Here is a 15,504-nt window from a genome sequence, read left to right as displayed (position 1 = left end):
GCCCGCCACCTCGCCCGGCTAGTTTTTTGTATTTTTAGTAGAGACGGGGTTTCACCGTGTTAGCCAGGCTGGTCTCGATCTCCTGACCTCGTGATCCGCCCATCTCGGCCTCCCAAAGTGCTGGGATTACAGGCTTGAGCCACCGTGCCTGGCCGAATTGAATTTATTTAAGGTTGGCTTTCTTTTCTCCTTACAATTTCACGTTGTGACTTTTACTGTTTTCTTTGTTGTGTGCCTGCATTAGACCACCACTTACTGATTTTTGCACTACTTAATGGGAGCAGGAGAGTAAAATTGCCTATTTGATTCTGAGCCTGAATCAGATAAATAGTAACATTTTGGAAGCCTCCAGGAAAGGGTAGGAAGCAGAAGGAATGTGCTGTCAGGGATTTTTCTGCCTACTAGGGGATTGGTGCAGTAGAAAAGAAGGTGTAGAAGTAAGATGGGCTTGTTTTCAAACTTCTGCTATTTCCTAGGAGGAGTTTGTCATCTTAAATGGGAAGAACAAGGCTTACCCTTAGGAATGTTGGGAAGATGAAATAAAATGTTATACGTAAAGCGTCCAGGATAATGCCAAATGTACAAATGGTAGCCATTAAAATCTGAACCAGAAAGATTATGGTATTACAAAATAAGAGATTATTTTTTAGGTTACATTGCTTGCTTAGAAATTACTCACTCTTTCAAAATAGGTTTCAATTGTCCCCTTTCACTTCCATGATATGTGAAGAAAGCTGACCCCATCCAGAGAACTCACCCACCATGGAGAAGACAGCGGAGTACTACACCATTACACAGAGCAACTCCCTGCCACTGTTAGGGTTGGTAAGCTATGCCAGAGCCTACATTGCTGATTAACATGTTAGAAGCAAGTAGTATCCCTTAGAAATCAATCAATAAAGATAAAATCTTGAGGAATTACTCTGATAAAAGACAAAGAGGTACACATGGGCTTGTAAAATAGAATTCAACTGTAAAAGTAACATATGAAAAAATGATACAGATTAACAATTTTTTTTAAAGGCAGATAAAAATTCACAAGTCAAGTGCAAATGAAAGAAATCTCAAAATACAATTAAATGTGAAAGACGTCTCCCTTCCAGGAGGTGAAACTTAATTATTCCCACCTTAAATCTTTAAATATGGACTGTTCTGAATGATTTGCTTCCAAAGAATCAAATATGAAGAAAGAGAAAAAGAGGGGAGACAGGAAGGAGAAGAAACTTTACAGTGGAGAAAACTATCCAACACTATCTTGCCCAGGTATGAAGGATAACATCACCAGTAATAAGTCATGTCTCCAGTCTAACCATGAGAAAAATGTCAGATAAATCTTCCACTCTACTAAATAACTGATCACTGTTCCTTAAAACTTTCAAGATCACACACACACACACACACACACACACACACACACACACACACACAGAGAGAGAGAGAAAAGATTAAGAAACTGTCACAGACCAGAAGAGATTAAGGAGACACAACAACTACAACAAGTACATGTAATGTGGTATTACTAAATGGGATTCTGGAATAGAGAAAAGATACCAGTTTAAAAAATAATAATAATAACTTGTGAAATCTGAATAAAGTCTGAGGTTTAGTTAGTAGTAATGTACCAATATTTTCTTACTGTGACAAATGTATCATGGTAATGTAAGATATTAGTAATAGGAAAAATTGTGGGGAAAGGTATTATCTTAATAACTTTTTTAAAAATCTAAAGCTATTCTAAAATGAAAAGATGATTTTGACCCATTGTGGAAAGCAATGTGGTGATTCCTTAAAGACTTAAAAACAGAACTACTATTGAACCCAGCAATCCCATTATTGAGTATATGCCCAAAGAAATATAAATCATTCTATTATATCAGACACATGCACATATATGTTCATTGCAGCACTATTCACAATAGCGAAGACATGGAATCAACCTAAATGTCCATCAGTGGCAGACTGGATAAAGAAAAATTTGGTACATATACACCATGGAATACTATGCAGACATAAAAAAGAATGAGATCATGTCCTTTGGAGGGACATAAATGGAGCTGGAGGTCAATATCTTTAGCTAACTAATGCAGGAACAGAAAACCAAATACTGTATGTTCTCACTTATAAGTAGGAGCTAAATGATGAGAGAGGAACAGCAGACACTGGGATCCAACAGAGGGTTGAGGTTGGGTTGAGGGAGAGGATCAGGAAAAATAACTAATGAGTACTTGGCTTAACACCTGGCTGATGAAATAATCTATATAACAACCCCCATGACACAGGTTTACCTATATAACAAACCTGCACACGTGCCCCTAAACTTAAAAGTTGAATTTTTAAAAAGATGATTTTGAAAAGGGAAAAGCATTTATTAATCAAGAATGTTTTCATATTTTAAATAATATACAATTCACAATAACATTGTAAGAGTCATGACAAACATGGGGATGCAGGATCAAATTATAAAAAGCCAAAACTTAGAAATACAGGTAAGTAAGGAAAAACACAACTGTAATGGAAGACTTTCACACTCTTTTCTCAGCTTTTGATCTCAAATAAGCAAAATTTAATATTTAATTGTATTTTATGCAAATTAAATTTAATACTTATTTGTACAAAATACAAAAATTTAATACTTATTTGTATTTTAAATTTAAAGAGAGTGAGAATAAAATAATGCAGTTGAATTAGGATACGATATCTATACTAAGGTTTGTACAACAGTTAATCATACACTAGGACATAATAAAAACTATATATTCCCAAAAGTTGAGAATGAATAGACCGAAGTAGCTGGCTACAATAAAATTAACCCACACACATAAAGTTGACTGACAAACTACCAAAAACACAAAAACACTTAAGTTTTAAAATATTCTCTGGCAAAAAAGAAAGATTAAAATAAAAATCAAGATACTAATGCAGGTCAGTTTTAAAATTCAAACAATGAAATCTTACATGTCAAAAAACATGGGATGTGACCAAAGCAGAATTTAAGCAAGAATTCTGTTTTAAATATGTAACATTTTTATTTTTAAGGCTGAATAGTATTCTGTATGTATCCATTTTCTTTTTTTTTTTTTTTTTTTTTTTTTTTGAGACGGAGTCTCGCTCTGTCGCCCAGGCTGGAGTGCAGTGGCTGGATCTCAGCTCACTGCAAGCTCCGCCTCCCGGGTTCACGCCATTCTCCTGCCTCAGCCTCCCGAGTAGCTGGGACTACAGGCGCCCACCACCTCGCCCGGCTATTTTTTTGTATTTTTTTAGTAGAGACGGGGTTTCACCGTGTTAGCCAGGATGGTCTCGATTTCCTGACCTCGTGATCCACCCATCTCGGCCTCCCAAAGTGCTGGGATTACAGGCTTGAGCCACCGCGCCCGGCCTGTATCCATTTTCTTTATCCATTCATCCACGGATGGACACTTAGGTTTATTCCACATTTTAGCTACTATGAATAGTGTAGCAACAAACATAACAGTGCAGATATTCTTCGACATACTGATTTCATTTCTTTTGAATATATACCCAGTGTGGGGTTGCTGGATCATATGATAGTTACATTTTTAATTTTTTGAGGAACCTCCATCCTGTCTTCCACAATGGCTGTACTAATTTACATGATCACCAATAGTGTACTACAGTTCCCTTTTCTTCACATTCTCACCAACGTGTTACCTTTTTCAAAACAGCTATTCTAACACGTGTGAAGTAATATCTCATTGTGGTTTTATTTTATATCTCTCTGATATGAGCATTTTTTTCATGTACCTGTTGGACATATTTGTCTTCTTTTGGGAAATGTCTATTCAAATCCTTTGCCCATTTTCAATTGGGTTATTTGCTCTCTTGCTATTGAACAATGTGATTTCCTCTATATTTTAGATATTAACTCTTTATCAGATGTATGGTTTGCAAATACTTTCTCCCATTCCATAGATTCCCAACAACATGGATAAACCTGGAAGACATTATATTAAATGAAATAAGCCAGGCCCGGAAATACTAACACTATATGATGTTGCTTACATGCGGAATCTAAAAAAGTCTAACTCATGCTAGGAGAGAGAAGAGTGGTGGCTATCAGGGGCTGGTGGTGGGGAAAGTAAAGAGATTGAGGAGATGATGGTCAAAAGATACACAATTTCAATTACACCACAAGAGGAGTAAGTTTAAGAGGTCTAATGTACCACATGGTGATTATAGTTGATAACAATGTATTGTATACTTGAAAGTTGCTAAGAAAGTGGATTTTAAGTGTTCTGACTACAAATAAATATGTGAGGTAATGCATGTTAATAAGTTTTTGTAACCATTTCACAATGTATACATATTTTAAAACATCATTTACACTATAAATATGTAACATTTTGTCAATTAAAAAAATAAGAAGACTATATTATATATATAAAGTTTTCAATATTCAGAAGACATTGAAAGAATGTAAAGGCACCAACCATATATTCAACTCAAACACTCAGGGGAAAAATTCAACAAAACAAACTCTAAGAAGGACAACTGTAGGTACTAAAGCAGAAATCCAGCATTTGAAAATCTAAAGATAGTAGAATTAATAAACTCAAGATATAAATCTTTAAGGAAAAACTATAAACTTTTATAAATATAATTTAAAAACTATGGAGAAAATTCAAAATTAAGAAATAGAGAGAAAACAACAGAATATGAAAGGCCAGTTATGGAGGCTGACGCCTGTTATCCCAACCCTTTGGGAGGCCAAGCAAGGAAGACCTCTTGAGACCAGGAGTTTGAGACCAGTCTGGGAAACATAACAAGACCTTGTCTCTGCAAAACAAAACAAAATATGAACTATTACCATGAAGAACTTTATGTCTATAGATGCAAATATCTCAACATGAAAGATTTTCTACACAATATGTTACTGAAATTTTTTCAACAATAATATGAAAACCTAAAGTATTAAATAGTCATGTTATAACTTGACCAGTCTATATCTGTGACCGAATAGAACATTAGTAGATTTGCTGTGTGTTACTCAAACTTTCCTTCTAGGCAGTAACTGAGTCTGAAGTTCTAAAACCATGTGTCTGATATGAAAGTCATTGGGGCTGGTTCTTGCTTGTAATCATGGACTAAAGAGAATTTGGATCCCAAATAGCGGGCACAAGTGGGCTCTGAAGTCCATGAGAACAAGAACTAAATCCAAATAAAAGGGTATGTAACTTATGAAAGGCAAAATGAAGCTAAGGGTTTTCTTGGTAGGGCCTAGAAAGGTGGTCAAGAAGAAACCAAGCCACAGGTAGGGTAAGAGGTATTAATGGCTCCAGCGATACCACTACTGGGTATCTACCCAAAGGAAAAGAAGTTATTACATGAAAAAGACACTTGCACATGTGTGTTTATAGCAGCACAATTCACAATTTCAAAAATATGGAACCAGCCTAAATGGCCATCAATCAACAGAGTGGATAAAGTGTGAGATATATATATATCATATATACATACACACACACACACACACACACACACACACACACACATACCCTAGAATAGTACTCAGCAATAACAAGGAATGAAACAATGACATTCACAGCAACCTGGATGGAATTAGAGACCATTATTCTAAGTGAAGTAACTCAGAAATGGAAATCCAAACATCCAACATCATATGTTCTCACTTATAAGTGGGATCTAAGCTATGAGGATGCAAAGGCATAAGAATGACATAATGGACTCTGGGGACTTGGGGAGAAGGGTGGGAGGGCATGAGGTATAAAAGACTACCCATTGGGTGAAGTGTACACTGCTTGGGTAATGGGTGCACCAAAATCTCAGAAATCACACCTAAAGAACTTATCCATGTAACCAAACACCACTGTTCCCCAAAAACTACTGAAATCACAAAAATAATAAAAAAATACATTAAGCCTCTGCCAGGACCCCTGACGAGTCTTTTCTCATTGTAGCATCAGGCTTTGGCTGAAAGTGTAAGTCCTCTAAATCAGGTCTATATGCAGATAAAAGGCCAGCAGGTTTCAGACTTAGGAAGAGCCAATATTTTAATTCAAGTCTAAAGGCATAAAAACAAACAAACATAAAAGATGTCCTAACTCAAGGACATTCAGGCAGAAGAAATTTCCTCTTATTCTGGGAATAGTCAACTTATTGCTCTATTTACCCTTCAACTGACTTGGTAAAGCCCACCCACATGCAGGAGGTCAGCCTTCTTTACTCAATCAATTTAAATGTTATATTTATCAAATAACACCCTCACAGAAACACTCATCATAATGCTTCATCAAATATCTGGAAAGCCCACAGCCCAGTCAAATTCACACATAAAATTAATCATCACATCCCCACCAACCACAACATATAGTCATAAGATAAATATAGGATACCTGCAATAGACATTTCTATTCAAAAGAGGTGCAAAACAGTCATGGTCCATAGCAATTCTGAAATATATGTAGAGACATGTTTCCATTCCCTTGACCAAGGCTCAATCCTATTACCTGGGAATACTTCTCCATGACTCTTGACTATATTCTGGACTTTTGGCTCATCCCTCTGAGTGATATTTTCATAAAAAGTGTTTCATGTTCACAGTTAAGTCATCTTCGCTAACTTCCTTTTGCCTATAGTAATTCAGGAGTTCCAAAGGCCTCTCTTAATTTTGTATTGCCTCTCTGTCTTATAGTTCAAGTTGATACAATTTCTTATAAAACCTTATGGGCTTTATTTTTATCAATTTACTTTCTACTCTTTTAGATAAAAGCCTTCAACATGTATCTTTAAGATAGGCCCTCTCTATTTCAGGCTCTGGGATATGTAAGTTTGTGTGAATTCAGTGTAATAGAAGCCGTGTGTGGATGAAGCTGCCTGAAGTGACAGAATAAATAGAGTGCTTATGACCAAACCTGTGTGTCAACCCCTTCAAAAAAAACAATAAAATTAAAAATTAAAGAAAATCTGGGTCATTTTCATTTACAATGAATATGATAGGTCAAGATTTATGTTTTATCCTTGAAACACAAAATGTCCTCATCAATAAAATTGAAATTGTTGACATTTGCGAGGAAAAATTACTATAAGAATTGCTATATACCTAATGTCAAAATTCATATGTTGGAATCCTAACTCCCAATGTGACAGTTTAGGAGGTGAGACTCTCGGAAGGTGAGTAGGTCATGAGGGTGGAGCCCTCATGAGTGGGGTTAGTGACATAAAATGGATCTCAGAGAGCTCTCTCACTGTCTTTCTACCATGTAAAGATACAATGAGAAGTTGACAGTCTGTGATATGGTTTGGATCTTTGTCCCCACACAAATCTTATGTTGAATTGTAATTCCTAATACTGGGGGAGGGACCTGGTGGGAGGTGATTGGATCATGGGGGCAAATTTCCCCCTTGCTGTTCCCATGATAGTGAGTGAGTTCTCATGAGATCTGATGGTTTAAAAATGTATGGCACTTCCTCTTCTCTCTCTCTGTCTCTCCTGGCCACGTGAAGACACTACCCCTTCACCTTCTGCCGTGACTGCAAGGTTCCCGAGGTCTTCCCAGCTGTGCTTCCCATGCAGCCTGCAAAACTGTGATCAATTAAACCTCTTCATAAATTACCCAGTCTCAGGTATTTCTTTATAACAGTGTGAAAATGGACTAATACAGAATATTGGTATCAGAGAAGTGGGGCATTGCTATATAGATACCTGAAAATGTGGAAACAGCTTCAGAACTGGATAACAGACGAGGTTGGAACAGTTTGGAATGCTCAGAAGAAGACAGGAAGAGGAGGAAAGGTTTGGAACTTCCTAGAGACTTGTTCAATAGTTTTGACCAAAATGCTGATACTGATATGGACAACGAAGTCCAGGCTGAGGTGGTCTCAGATGGAAATGAGGAACTTTTTGGGAACTAACAGGAGTAAAGGTCACTTTTGCTATGCTTTAGCAAAGAAACTGGTGGCATTGTGCCATTTCTCTAGAGATCTGTGGAACTATGCATCTGAGAGAGATGATTTAAGTTATTTAGTGAAAGAAATTTCTAAGCAGCAAAGCATTCAAGATGTGATCTGTAGCACTATATTTAGAACTATGGATGGGAATATTCCCCATTCTTGGTTACACTGTAGTGCAAGAAAAATCCTGGCTCTCTCTGTTGCAAAACTGACTTATGCCATTCTGCTGTTGCTGTATGGAGTTAAGGAACATGACTGTATTTGATTTTTGAAAACAAACAAATTAAAAATAAAAAATATGTGCTCTGGCTGCTTCTAACAGCACTCAGCCATATGCATGAACAAAAAGATTGTCTGAAACTGGAACTTATATTTAAAAGGGAAGCAGAGCATAAAAGTTTGGAAAATTTGCAGCTTGACCATGTAGTATAAAGGAAAAATCCATTTTGTGGGGAGCTGGCTGCAGAAATTTGCATAAGTAAAGAGAGTGTGATATGGTTTGCCTCCCCATCCAAATCTCATGTTGAATTGTAATTCCCAATGTTGGAGGAGGGACCTGGTGGGAGGCAACTGGATCATGGAGCAGATTTCCTCCGTGCTGTTCTCATGATACTGAGTTCTTACGAGATCTAATGGTTTAAAAGTGCATGGCACGTCCCCCTTTGCTCTCTCTATCCTGCCCCACTCATGCCTGCTTCCCCTTTGCCTTCTGCCATGATTTTAAGTTTTCTGAGGCCTCCCCAGCCATGCTTCATTACAGCCCACAAAACTGTGAGTTAGTTAAAACTCTTCATAAATTACCCAGTCTTGGGTAGTTCTTTATAGCAGTATGAGAATGAAATAATACAGTCAGCAACTGTGAAGAGGGCCCTCACCAGAACCCAACCATGCTGGCACCCTTATATTAGACATTGAGCCTCTAGACCTGTGAGAAATAAATTTCTGTTGCTTATAAGCCACTCAATCTATGCTACTTTGTTATAGCACTCAAAGGAACTGTGTTATAGCACACAGGAAAGTGTCTCTGTGTGTGTGTATATACAGAGAGAGTGTGTGTATAGAGAGAGTGTATACAGAGAGAGTGTATACAGAGAGAGTGTGTACAGAGAGAGTGTATACAGAGAGAGTGTATACAGAGAGAGTGTATACAGAGAGAGTGTGTGTATAGAGAGAGTGTATACAGAGAGAGTGTTTGTATAGAGAGTGTATACAGAGAGAGTGTATACAGAGAGAGTGTATACAGCGAGAGTGTATACAGAGAGAGTGTGTGTATAGAGAGAGTGTATACAGAGAGAGTGTGTACAGAGAGAGTGTGTACAGAGAGAGTGTATACAGAGAGAGTGTATACAGAGAGAGTGTGTGTATAGAGAGAGTGTGTACAGAGAGAGTGTGTGTATAGAGAGAGTGTATACAGAGAGAGTGTGTGTATAGAGAGAGTGTATACAGAGAGAGTGTGTACAGAGAGAGTGTATACAGAGAGAGTGTGTGTATAGAGAGAGTGTATACAGAGAGAGTGTGTACAGAGAGAGTGTATACAGAGAGAGTGTGTGTATAGAGAGTGTATACAGAGAGAGTGTATACAGAGAGAGTGTATACAGAGAGAGTGTGTGTATAGAGAGAGTGTATACAGAGAGAGTGTATACAGAGAGAGTGTATACAGAGAGAGTGTATACAGAGAGAGTGTGTGTATAGAGAGAGTGTATACAGAGAGAGTGTATACAGAGAGAGTGTGTACAGAGAGAGTGTATACAGAGAGAGTGTGTGTATAGAGAGAGTGTATACAGAGAGAGTGTATACAGAGAGAGTGTATACAGAGAGAGTGTATACAGAGAGAGTGTGTGTATAGAGAGAGTGTATACAGAGAGAGTGTATACAGAGAGAGTGTGTGTATAGAGAGAGTGTATACAGAGAGAGTGTATACAGAGAGAGTGTGTACAGAGAGAGTGTATACAGAGAGAGTGTGTGTATAGAGAGAGTGTATACAGAGAGAGTGTATACAGAGAGAGTGTGTGTATAGAGAGAGTATATACAGAGAGAGTGTATACAGAGAGAGTGTGTACAGAGAGAGTGTGTACAGAGAGAGTGTATACAGAGAGAGTGTATACAGAGAGAGTGTGTGTATAGAGAGAGTGTATACAGAGAGAGTGTATACAGAGAGAGTGTGTGTATAGAGAGAGTGTATACAGAGAGAGTGTATACAGAGAGAGTGTGTACAGAGAGAGTGTATACAGAGAGAGTGTGTGTATAGAGAGAGTGTATACAGAGAGAGTGTATACAGAGAGAGTGTGTGTATAGAGAGAGTATATACAGAGAGAGTGTATACAGAGAGAGTGTGTACAGAGAGAGTGTATACAGAGAGAGTGTATACAGAGAGAGTGTATACAGAGAGAGTGTGTGTATAGAGAGAGTGTATACAGAGAGAGTGTATACAGAGAGAGTGTGTACAGAGAGAGTGTATACAGAGAGAGTGTATACAGAGAGAGTGTGTGTATAGAGAGAGTGTATACAGAGAGAGTGTGTATAGAGAGAGTGTATACAGAGAGAGTGTATACAGAGAGAGTGTATACAGAGAGAGTGTATACAGAGAGAGTGTATACAGAGAGAGTGTGTGTATAGAGAGTATATACAGAGAGAGTGTATACAGAGAGAGTGTATACAGAGAGAGTGTGTGTATAGAGAGAGTGTATACAGAGTGTGTATAGAGAGAGTGTATACAGAGAGAGTGTATACAGAGAGAGTGTATACAGAGAGAGTGTGTGTATAGAGAGTATATACAGAGAGAGTGTATACAGAGAGAGTGTATACAGAGAGAGTGTGTGTATAGAGAGAGTGTATACAGAGAGAGTGTATACAGAGAGAGTGTGTGTATAGAGAGAGTGTATACAGAGAGAGTGTGTGTATAGAGAGAGTGTATACAGAGAGAGTGTATACAGAGAGAGTGTGTGTATAGAGAGAGTGTATACAGAGAGAGTGTATACAGAGAGAGTGTATACAGAGAGAGTGTGTACAGAGAGAGTGTATACAGAGAGAGTGTATACAGAGAGAGTGTATACAGAGAGAGTGTGTGTATAGAGAGAGTGTGTACAGAGAGAGTGTATACAGAGAGAGTGTATACAGAGAGAGTGTGTGTATAGAGAGAGTGTATACAGAGAGAGTGTATACAGAGAGAGTGTATACAGAGAGAGTGTGTGTATACAGAGAGAGTGTATACAGAGAGTGTGTGTATAGAGAGAGAGTGTATACAGAGAGAGTGTATACAGAGAGAGTGTATACAGAGAGAGTGTGTACAGAGAGAGTGTGTGTATAGAGAGAGTGTATACAGAGAGAGTGTGTGTATAGAGAGTGTATACAGAGAGAGTGTATACAGAGAGAGTGTATACAGAGAGAGTGTATACAGAGAGAGTGTATACAGAGAGAGTGTGTGTTTAGAGAGAGTGTGTGTTTAGAGAGAGTGTGTGTTTAGAGAGAGTGTATACAGAGAGAGTGTATACAGAGAGAGTGTATACAGAGAGAGTGTATACAGAGAGAGTGTGTGTTTAGAGAGAGTGTGTGTATAGAGAGAGTGTATACAGAGAGAGTGTGTACAGAGAGAGTGTATACAGAGAGAGTGTGTGTATAGAGAGAGTGTATACAGAGAGAGTGTGTACAGAGAGAGTGTGCGTATAGAGAGAGTGTGTATACAGAGAGAGTGTATACAGAGAGAGTGTGTGTATAGAGAGAGTGTGTATACAGAGAGAGTGTATACAGATAGAGTGTATACAGAGAGAGTGTATACAGAGAGAGTGTGTGTATAGAGAGAGTGTGTATACAGAGAGAGTGTATACAGAGAGAGTGTGTGTATAGAGAGAGTGTGTATACAGAGAGAGTGTATACAGATAGAGTGTATACAGAGAGAGTGTATACAGAGAGAGTGTGTGTATAGAGAGAGTGTGTATACAGAGAGAGTGTATACAGATAGAGTGTATACAGAGAGAGTGTATACAGAGAGAGTGTGTACAGAGAGAGTGTGCGTATAGAGAGAGTGTGTATACAGAGAGAGTGTATACAGAGAGAGTGTGTGTATAGAGAGAGTGTGTATACAGAGAGAGTGTATACAGATAGAGTGTATACAGAGAGAGTGTATACAGAGAGAGTGTGTGTATAGAGAGAGTGTGTATACAGAGAGAGTGTATACAGAGAGAGTGTATACAGAGAGAGTGTATACAGAGAGAGTGTATACAGAGAGAGTGTATACAGAGAGAGTGTGCGTATAGAGAGAGTGTGTATACAGAGAGAGTGTATACAGAGAGAGTGTGTGTATAGAGAGAGTGTGTATACAGAGAGAGTGTGTACAGAGAGAGTGTATACAGAGAGAGTGTATACAGAGAGAGTGTATACAGAGAGAGTGTGTGTATACAGAGAGTGTATACAGAGAGAGTGTATACAGAGAGAGTGTATACAGAGAGAGTGTGTGTATAGAGAGTGTACAGAGAGAGTGTGTACAGAGAAAGTGTACACAGAGAGAGTGTGTACAGAGAGAGTGTATACAGGGAGAGTGTGTGTTTAGAGAGAGTGTGTACAGAGAGAGTGTATACAGAGAGAGTGTATACAGAGAGAGTGTATACAGAGAGAGTGTATACAGAGAGAGTGTGTGTACAGAGTGTATACAGAGAGAGTGTATACAGAGAGAGTGTATACAGAGAGAGTGTGTGTATAGAGAGAGTGTATACAGAGAGAGTGTATACAGAGAGAGTGTATACAGAGAGAGTGTGTACAGAGAGAGTGTATACAGAGAGAGTATATACAGAGAGAGTGTGTGTATATAGAGAGAGAGAGATCCCAGAAAATCAAATATAAAGAACATTGAAAACAGGTTAGAAGAATTGCTAACTAGAATAACCAGTTTAGAGAAGAACATAAATGACCTGATGGAGATGAAAAACACAGCACGAGAACTTCATGAAGCACACACAAGTAGCAACAGCTAAATCGATTAAGCAGAAGAAAGGATATCAGAGACTGAAGATCAACTCAAAGAAATACAGTGAGAAGACAAGGTTATAGAAAAAAGAGTGAAAAGAAATAAAGACTCTGAGAAATATAGGACTATGTGAAAAGACAAAATCCATGTTTGATTGGTGTACCTGAAAGTGACGGGGAGAATGGAGCCAAGATGGAAAATACTCTTCAGGATATCATCCAGGAGAACTTCCCCAACCTAACAAGGCAAGCCAACATTCAAATTCAGAAAATACAGAGAACACCACAAAGATACTCCTCGAGAAGAGCAACCCCAAGACACATAATCATCAGATTCACCAAGGCTGAAATGAAGAAAAAAATGTTAAGGGCAGCCAGAGAGAAAGGTCAGGTTACCCACAAAGGGAAGCCCTTCAGACTAACAGCAGATCTCTCAGCAGAAACCCTACAAGCCAGAAGAGAGAGGGGACTAATATCAAACATTCTTTTTTGTTTTTTGTTTTTTCTTTTTTCTTTCTTCTTTTTTGAGACAGAGTATCGCTCTGTAGCTCAGGCTGGAATGCAGTGGCGTGATCTCGGCTCACTGCAATCTCTACCTTCCAAGTTCACACCATTCTCCTGCCTCAGCCTCCTGAGTAGCAGGGACTACAGGCGCTCACTACAATGTCCGACTAATTTTTTTTTTTTTTTGTATTTTTAGTAAAGACAGGGTTTCACCATGTTAGCCAGGATGGTCTCGATCTCCTGACCTTGTGATCCGCCTGCCTCGGCCTCCCAAAGTGCTGGGACTACAGGCGTGAGCCACCGTGTCCAGCCTCAACACTCTTAAAGAAAAAAATTTTCAGACTGGGTGCAGTGGCTCACGCTAATAATCCCAGCACTTTGGGAGGCTGAGGTGGGCGGATCATGAGGTCAGGAGTTGTAGACCAGTCTAACCAACATGGTGAAACCCTGTCTTTACAAAAATACAAAAATTAGCCGGGCATGGTGGCACACACCTCTAATCCCAGCTACTCAGGAGGCTGAGGCAGGAGAATCACTTGAACCCGGGAGGTGGAGGTTGCGGTTAGCCAAGATCATGCCACCGCACTGCAGCCTGGGCGACAGAGTGAGACTCCATCTCAAGAAAGAAACGAAAAAAAAAGAATTTTCAAACCAGAATTTCATATCCAGCCAAACTAAGCTTCATAAGTGAAGGAAAAATAAAATCCTTTAGAGAAAAGGAAATGCTGAGAGATTTTGTCACCAACAGGCCTGCCCTACATGAGGTCCCAAAGGAAGCACTAAACATGGAAAGGAACAACTGGACCAGCCACTGCAAAAACATACCAAATTGTAAAGACCATCAATGCTATGAAGAAACTGCAACAACTAATGGGCAAAATAACCAGCTAGCATCTTAATGGCAGAATTAAATTCACACACAACAATATGAACCTTAAATGTAAATGGGCTAAATGCCCCAATTAAAAGACACAGACTGGCAAATTGGATAAAGAGTCAAGACCCATTGGTGTGCTGTATTCAGGAGACCCATCTGACATGCAAAGACATAGGCTTAAAATAAAGGGATGGAGAAATATTTACCAAGCAAATGGAAAGCAAAAAAAAGCAGAGATTGCAATCCTAGTCTCTGATAAAACAGACTTTAAACCAGCAAAGCTAAAAAGAGACAAAGAAGGTCATTACATAATGGCAAAGGGATCCATGCAACAAGAAGAGCTATCCTAAATACATATGCACCCAATACTGGAGCACCCAGATTTCTAAAGCAAGTTCTTAGAGATCTACAAAGAGACTTAGACTCCCACACAATAATAGTAGGAGACTTTAACACCCTACTGTCAGTATTAGACAGATCAGTGAGACAGAAAATTAACAAGGATATCCAGGACTTGACCTCAGCTCTGGACCAAGCTGACCTAAAAGACATCTACAGAACTCTCCACCCCAAATCAACAGAATGTACATTCTTCTCAGCACCACATCATACTTATTCTAAAATTGACAACATAATTGAAAATAAAACACTCCTCAGAAAATGCAAAAGTATGGAAATGATAACAAACAGTCTCTCAGACCACAGTGCAATCAAATTAGATCTCAGGATTTAAAAACTCACTCAAACCCTCACAACTACATGGAAACTAAACAACCTTCTCCTGAATGACTACTAGGTAACCTAAATAATGAAATGAAGGCAGAAATAAAGATATTATTTGAAACCAGTGAGAACAAAGACAAAATATACCAGAATCTCTGGGACACATTTAAAGCAGTGTGTAGAGGAAAATTTATAGCACTCAATGACCACAAGAGAAAGCAGGACAGATCTAAAATTGATACCCTAACATCACAATAAAAAGAACTAGAGAAGAAAGAGCAAACAAATACAAAAGCTAGCAGAAGACAAGAAATAACTAAGATCAGAGCAGAACTGAAGGAGATAGAGACATGAAAGACCCTTCAAAAAATCAATGAATCCAGGAGCTAGTTTTTTGAAAAGATCAACAAAATAGAGAGACCACTGGTCAGACCAATAAAGAAAACACAGAGAATAATCAAATAGATGCAATAAAAAATGATAAAGGGGATATCGCCACCAATGCCACAGAA

General features: G+C 38.5%; 1 long non-coding RNA gene and 1 other non-coding gene across 2 annotated transcripts in view; one reads left to right on the top strand and one right to left on the bottom strand.

Annotated features, from left to right (window-relative positions):
- Positions 1-15,504, bottom strand: part of LOC102139483 (uncharacterized) — a 125,928-nt gene that overhangs the window by 103,674 nt on the left and 6,750 nt on the right. The gene's annotated exons all lie outside the window — the stretch shown is intronic.
- Positions 8,048-8,184, top strand: LOC123573230 (small nucleolar RNA SNORA46). Its single transcript, XR_006697959.2, has one exon. It is a non-coding gene; the product is annotated as a small nucleolar RNA SNORA46 (small nucleolar RNA).

This window comes from Macaca fascicularis, chromosome 4, assembly GCF_037993035.2.
Source record: "Macaca fascicularis isolate 582-1 chromosome 4, T2T-MFA8v1.1".
Lineage (NCBI taxonomy): Eukaryota > Metazoa > Chordata > Mammalia > Primates > Cercopithecidae > Macaca > Macaca fascicularis.
The sequence above is the reverse complement of the archived record's forward strand: the minus strand, read 5'-3'. Positions and strand labels throughout refer to the sequence as shown.